At 31.2% G+C, this 6,463-nt stretch overlaps 1 non-coding gene across 1 annotated transcript; it reads left to right on the top strand.

The window, feature by feature from the left end:
• Positions 1-2,345: 2,345 nt before the first annotated feature.
• TRNAN-GUU (transfer RNA asparagine (anticodon GUU)) lies at positions 2,346-2,419 on the top strand. The gene has a single exon. It is a non-coding gene; the product is annotated as a tRNA-Asn (tRNA).
• The last annotated feature ends 4,044 nt before the right edge of the window (positions 2,420-6,463 follow it).

The raw sequence follows: 6,463 nt of genomic DNA, 5'->3' as shown, positions 1-6,463 counted from the left end.
TTCTTTAACTAATTCAACGTTCTTTTCTGGGGTTGAGTTTTCATCAATTAAGGTGGCGAATCTGTTTTTCTGTGGAGTTTCAGTAATTTGGATATTTTTGCGGGGAGATCTGTAAGTTTTAGTGGGTGTCTGCCAAAATTTAGATCCTGTGGTGGATTCCTGCATATAATTTTGTCTTTCTGAAGTGTCAATCTGCTCTTCTACTATTTCGGGTTTTTCGGTTCTCTTTGCAGTTTTTAGGAAAGTTATGTTAGTTAGTTTCATCAAGTTTTGTTATTTCTGTAATTTTTGCATTCTGCTTCTGTAATTTTTGCTGTCGAGTGAGTAATTGATTGGTATTAAGTCATCCGGAACAGGTATATTTAAAGCCGAGTTATGCGGTTCAATCTCATCTTCTATCGCCAGTATGGTTTCATAGTCTGCCTTTTTACCTAACTCTTGTAATTCCTGTAACCTCGTTTCTAGGATTCCAAATCTTTCAACGCGCCAAAACGGGGAATTCGGTGGATATTTAGATGAGCTATCCGGCACTTTTTTGATACCTTTCTTTTTTGCCATAGCTTACGTAATGCCGCCACTGAGAGTCACCATTAGCCAAAAGATACATACTAGCGAGTCAAATAGAGCTTCGTAAATTCTGTACTGGTCTCTAGGAGCTCAGCGCTCAGAATGTGTGAATTTTGGAGCGCTATGTTATGAAAATTTTCTTTCATTATGGAAACGTATTTATTGCTTACTTGGTATACTTTTTAATTATTAGAAGAAGCATTTAAAAAAATAAATGTTTATATATATCATAGATGGCAGCACTAATCCATATGTTATATATCTCAATTCCTGAGACTTCGAAAGTAAAATAAATAAATAAAATCAAAATTTCCAGTCGTGTTATGAACGTACAATGCTAAAAATAGTAAACAAAATCACTAAATGACTTCAAGATCTGTTCATGTCAAATGAGCACGACGGTAATTATGCAAGAGAAATGGATGTGAAATGTGGAACTTGAAACAAACGTTAGAAAAATTTAACCCTTAGCCTGGCGTTGATTTAGAACGAGAGCCTATTTTGGAAAATATCATTTACCTACCTCTACTTCAAGGAGGAAAAATATCTTACTATATTAGTTTGGAGTATTTATGCCTTTGAAAAAACAATACTTTAGAATTCCACTGGTATGCATACTTGTTTTGAATTTTTCAAAAATAAATTTTAAGATTAATGACATTTAAGGGTGATGTTTGTTAAATTATAAAATTATACTCTTTTCGTTTGATAAATAATGGAATTCCAATGTAAATCTGTTGAGGCGAAAGTTCATTGAAATTCTTTTACAATATCAGCGAGGTGAATAAAATAAGTTTGCAGACTGATTAAGAAGTTTTGCTGTAAATATTTTTGTACTTGCCTATTTAATCAGCTCACAGACAATAATCTAAAAGTGCAAAGAGTATATTTTTTGTCAATGTATTGTTTGTTTGATATCTGATATTTCTAAATACTGGCATTTTACAAATAGCAAAATGTAGTTTGCGTGAAATTTGCCAGAGTAAACAGCAGTTAAAGTACACATGTACTGAATCTAAACAAAATTTTTATTAATATATATACCTATATTATTTTGTGCGAAAATACATTCTTAATAAAACGCATGTTATTTCTTTAAAATATAGTTATATAAATATATATAATTTAAAATATAGTAGAAAGGTGAAACTTATATACTTGTATCATTAAACAACAACAAAAATCATTACGAACAGATTCATTCATTTGCATCACAGAAGAAAATATGCACTTAAAGTACTGGGAATTAGTTTATGGAGAAAAATAGAATGCTTTATAATTATATTATATCTTTTTGATGGCATATAATAAAAAATTCCGTAAAGGACAGATAAGATTCTATGTTAGAAAGATTTTATTTAGGTTAGTTTCAGCAAAGAATTTTTCAGTCTTAATCTATAATTTGATTAAATTTTAAACCCTTCATCTAACGAATTAGATGAGCACATATAAGACATAAGATGTATAGAAGCAGAGGTATAGAACAACTCCTTAAAATTTACACTTCTTTTAAGTTTTTCTACGCGGCTGTGCCGCACCTGGCTGAATCTCACCAACGAATATAATTCTTTATCATTCTTTAAAAAAGAATTTAAAAATTTTATATTAAGCACTACTAATTCAAAGTTGATGACAGCTTAACTGAAGTATAAAAATGTAATATTAAATATAAATTTAAATGTTTGTATAAGAATGCATATAATTTCTTCATCATAAACCAGATGGCAGGAAAGTATAAATATATTCAACTGAATATTAGTTTGTACTCTTAGTACGAAGCCTCCGTGGCGCAATCGGCTAGCGCGTTCGGCTGTTAACCGAAAGGTTGGTGGTTCGAGCCCACCCGGGGGCGGTTTCTCTTTTTTTTTTTTTCATTTTGCTTCTCCTTTTTTTTTCCCATTACCTCCTTCTCATTTGTGTATTTAATTAGCTGTGCTACAGAAATTAAATTCATAGTATCTGAACTTTCTTCCGTATTTTATGCTATTTCATGAAACACAAATAAAAGTATTCACTGCTAAGAAAATTTTGCAAATTAATTTTTAATTCATATATCAAAATAATGAATTAAATCTTATATCAAAATAATGAATTAAATCTTAATATCGACATGAAAAGAAGGAAAAGTGTAAAAACTACTATATCTCTTAAATTTATAGTTGTAATTTAAACTTTTAGTAGCTTTTAAAATCTGCCTGTTGATGAATTTTTAGTCCAAAGGGGCTTTGTCCCTGAACGGGTATTTTGTTTTCGTTTTGTTATATCACTATAAACGACGTATCACTTTTAAAATTGTTGGCACTACATGTTACAGCCCTATATAATATTTACCGAAATTAAATAATGAAGAATCTGCATAAATGTATGTATGTTTCTCGCATTGTGATAAAACAACGGTACCTGCAAAATTTAAATAACGTAATCTTCCATAGAATATGGGCATGTGGAAGACGTAATTTGGATTTGAAATTTGTTTTATTATTGATTTCATGTTTTGTAAAATTTTAACGAATTTGTGATTAACAAACTCAGCGATTTCAAAGCGAGCAATGGCAACACTCTACGGGGGAGGAAAAAGCTTTTTTTTATCTTCATCGCGCGGAATGTGTATCGGAAATTCTAAAGATATGCTCATGTTAAAATTATTTTGTGATATTGCTGTTGAACTGAATTTTATGGTTTAAGTGCAAAGAACATGATGTATAATAAATTAAGGTAACACACAAAATGTTTAAAAAACGCCCCTTTGGATGTAATTTAAAATCTGAAACCTTTGAGAATTTTTTTTTTTTTTTTTTTTGTTCTGCCCGAGAAATACTTGTACATTTATATTTCTTGTGTGCATCATAACTTGGTATTAGTTCTCGTGAGCTCAGCTCATATTCAGCTCAGTGAAGCTTTTATGAACCATAGGAAATATAAATAAATAAATAAAATAAAGCTATATAAACGTGCCATGCATCTTAGCTCCATATTCAGGGAATGTTTTATAATAAAAGCCACTGTGCACCATTATTAAAATTAGTAAGCAGTCGGTAATTTTAAGGGAAGCTTGCTTCCCTGCCTTGTGTAATATCATCCTTTGAAATGGAATCTATCTGAACGTATAAAGCTTTTTTTTTCTTTCCTTTTTTTAATTTAATATTTCAGAATAAAATACATAAGGTTATTTAATGTACACTTAGATGTTAATTTTAGAGTACTTGATATAATTAATATATTTGCTAATGTGAAAATGAAATTAAGAATTAATCCGTCGAAATCTATTAACTGCATACCATTTAAAATAAGTTTCGTGAAATGTAATAGATGGCGCCACTAGTAAACATTCGGTTCAGATAAGAGAATATTGAAATAGTGTTCATTTCTGTTAACACTGTATTCAGTCTTTGTTTACGAAGATAACATCCTTAAGCATGTGAGAAAGGGCGGAGTATCAGAAATAGGTTAGAAGATATTTCTACAGCAGGATAAAGTATTCTGAAACTGTAATACTGTTTTGGGATTATAAAAGGAATTTATAAGAGTAACAATGAACTGCAATGAATTAAATAAATTTCATATCTAGAAGTAGCGTTAGAAATGCAAATTAAACAATTTATCTTCCTCCAATGGCGTAGCTAGGGTGGGGCAATACAGAACATCTGTCTCCGGGCGCAGCATCCAGGGAGAGCCAAATTAATGTTACAAAAATGTTTAATGAAATGTTTTCCATTCCACAAAAAGGGGCGCAAAACCTTCAGTTGTCCCCGGGCGCTGAAAACCCTATCTATGGGCTATGCAATCTTCTGTTTGAAAGCGAAGTCATTGTCAGAATTTTCAAACATTAGGAGGAAAAAAAATATTAAAATTACATTAATTTATTACTTTGTAGATGACGACTAGATGGTAGTTTTGAACAAAACTGGGTATTAAGTGTTAATGAAAAATTATTCTCAAATAACCTTCACATTTGGTAATATAATGATATTTCCTCCTTCTTTATGTGTGATAAAGATATTTTTTAATAACACTATATCAGTAAACTTTTACTTATTAATGTATGTATAACTTCTTCTGCCCCACTAAATGAAAGAGGAGATAAAGTTAATTAGTTATAGCAGGAATGTGTTTCATTATGCTTTCCTAAAAATTATGATATATATATAATTAGTACTTTTGTACTAATATTTTCCGAAATTTAGAGCTTGGTATGCATACACATCGCACTTTCCATTTTTATTCAATAGAATTGTTTCTAAAGGTGACATTTTAAAATAAAAATCTGCAATAATCCGCTTTTATTTGAATACTAGACTACGTAACAGCGGTTACCACCTTTCCTTCCTTCTCTGTTTTTACTCTAGCTCACGAGCGGTCGAGCAGTAAAATCACTGAACACTTGTAGTTTGACATGAGTTAGGAATTTGTTTTTGAAAAAAATTTGAACGACACGGAATTTGTTAGGAAACAAAGTGGGTGTTACCATTCGAAAATTTCAAAATATTTTCACAGTAATCGTAATCGTGAGAGCTCTATTGTTTTAAATCGTAATAATCTCGAGCGTATGTATCTCGAAAAACTCACACGCGATTAATCGTAGAAAGTAGAAATTTTTTGCTATAATATTTAGTTGTGCACCTCCCTTTTTTATTGCTGTCGGCAGTACCTAACGTATATATATATTTATCCGGCTTAAAAGGCCTTACCCGGTCTTTATTTTCGCAGTCGTTGGCCGTTGTCATACACTTTCAATTACACAAGCGTTTAAAATGACGAAGATATTCATCTTCTGGCAATGCCAAATTAAAAACAAATTTCAACAAATAACGAAATGCAACTTTTAAATACGATCTCTCGGTTCCTATACTCATATTTGCTCATTATGAAAAAATATTAAAGAAAAAATATAAAAAAAATATTTATTTATGCTCGTTATGAAAAAATAAAGTTATAAGAAATTTGACTCCCGGTACGACAAAAATTGAGCGGGATATTTGATTTCAAAATTTGAAATTTTTAACGCCATTTTCAATTTGCCTGGATTAATCGGTTAATGAAGTTAGAAATAATTCGAGGAAATGAGTTTAAATACTGGGCAGCAAAAAATGTGTATATTTTAATGGGCTGGTACAAGGAAGTCATGAGGTGTCTACATCAGACATTTTTTTTTTTAATACGTATTTCACGGCATTTTAATGGAGAATGTCTGTAATGCAAAAACAGGAGCACTCTTCATTGCTCTGCATCATCACAGGCAGGTACGGGGCAAATCAGAAAGCACTGTGCAATGGCAGCACGTACTACATTTAATCAGATGCGGCGAGTCCCACGGGTTCCAGTCGCTATAGTTAGCGCGACTCAGGGATATTTTGTCCCTGGAAAAATAATATCTGCTTGCTGTATCGCTCAAATTCCTCATCACGATACAGCTGGAGCGACGTATTTACGCCATGGTTATGACCTCAATATTCCAATTAATGAGATATTTTTTTGTTTAACTGAGTGCTATAGCTGTCATTTAATTCCTAGACACACTGAATATGTCACATTCAGGAAAACACGATATTTGGTGTTTTAACGAAGCTGAATGTTTCCTACAGATTTCGCTTTCTACTTTTGATAGCTGCGGCAGTTTAAATGGTGATTACATAATTTAACAACTGATCCAGGATTTTGTTGATGAACAGAAAACTATGTTAAATAGTAAATTTTAAAAACCCTAGTGTTTGGAAATATAATATATTGTAAATGCTTAGGTTTTTGTGTTAAAATCGATACTGTTTTAATTGCTTTTCATTTATTAGTCAAATTAAATAAATTAAAGATGCATTAAATTTCCCGCTAAAACGTTAAATTAGATTTAAAAAATGCTACTTTTCAGTTAACGTTCAGCCGGATCGAATAGAACCAACAG

Source organism: Stegodyphus dumicola, chromosome 8 (genome assembly GCF_044657685.1).
Source record: "Stegodyphus dumicola isolate Sdum_Otavi_A_Nest chromosome 8, ASM4465768v1".
Lineage (NCBI taxonomy): Eukaryota > Metazoa > Arthropoda > Arachnida > Araneae > Eresidae > Stegodyphus > Stegodyphus dumicola.
Note: the sequence above shows the minus strand (reverse complement) of the source record. Positions and strands in the feature narration are given on the sequence as shown.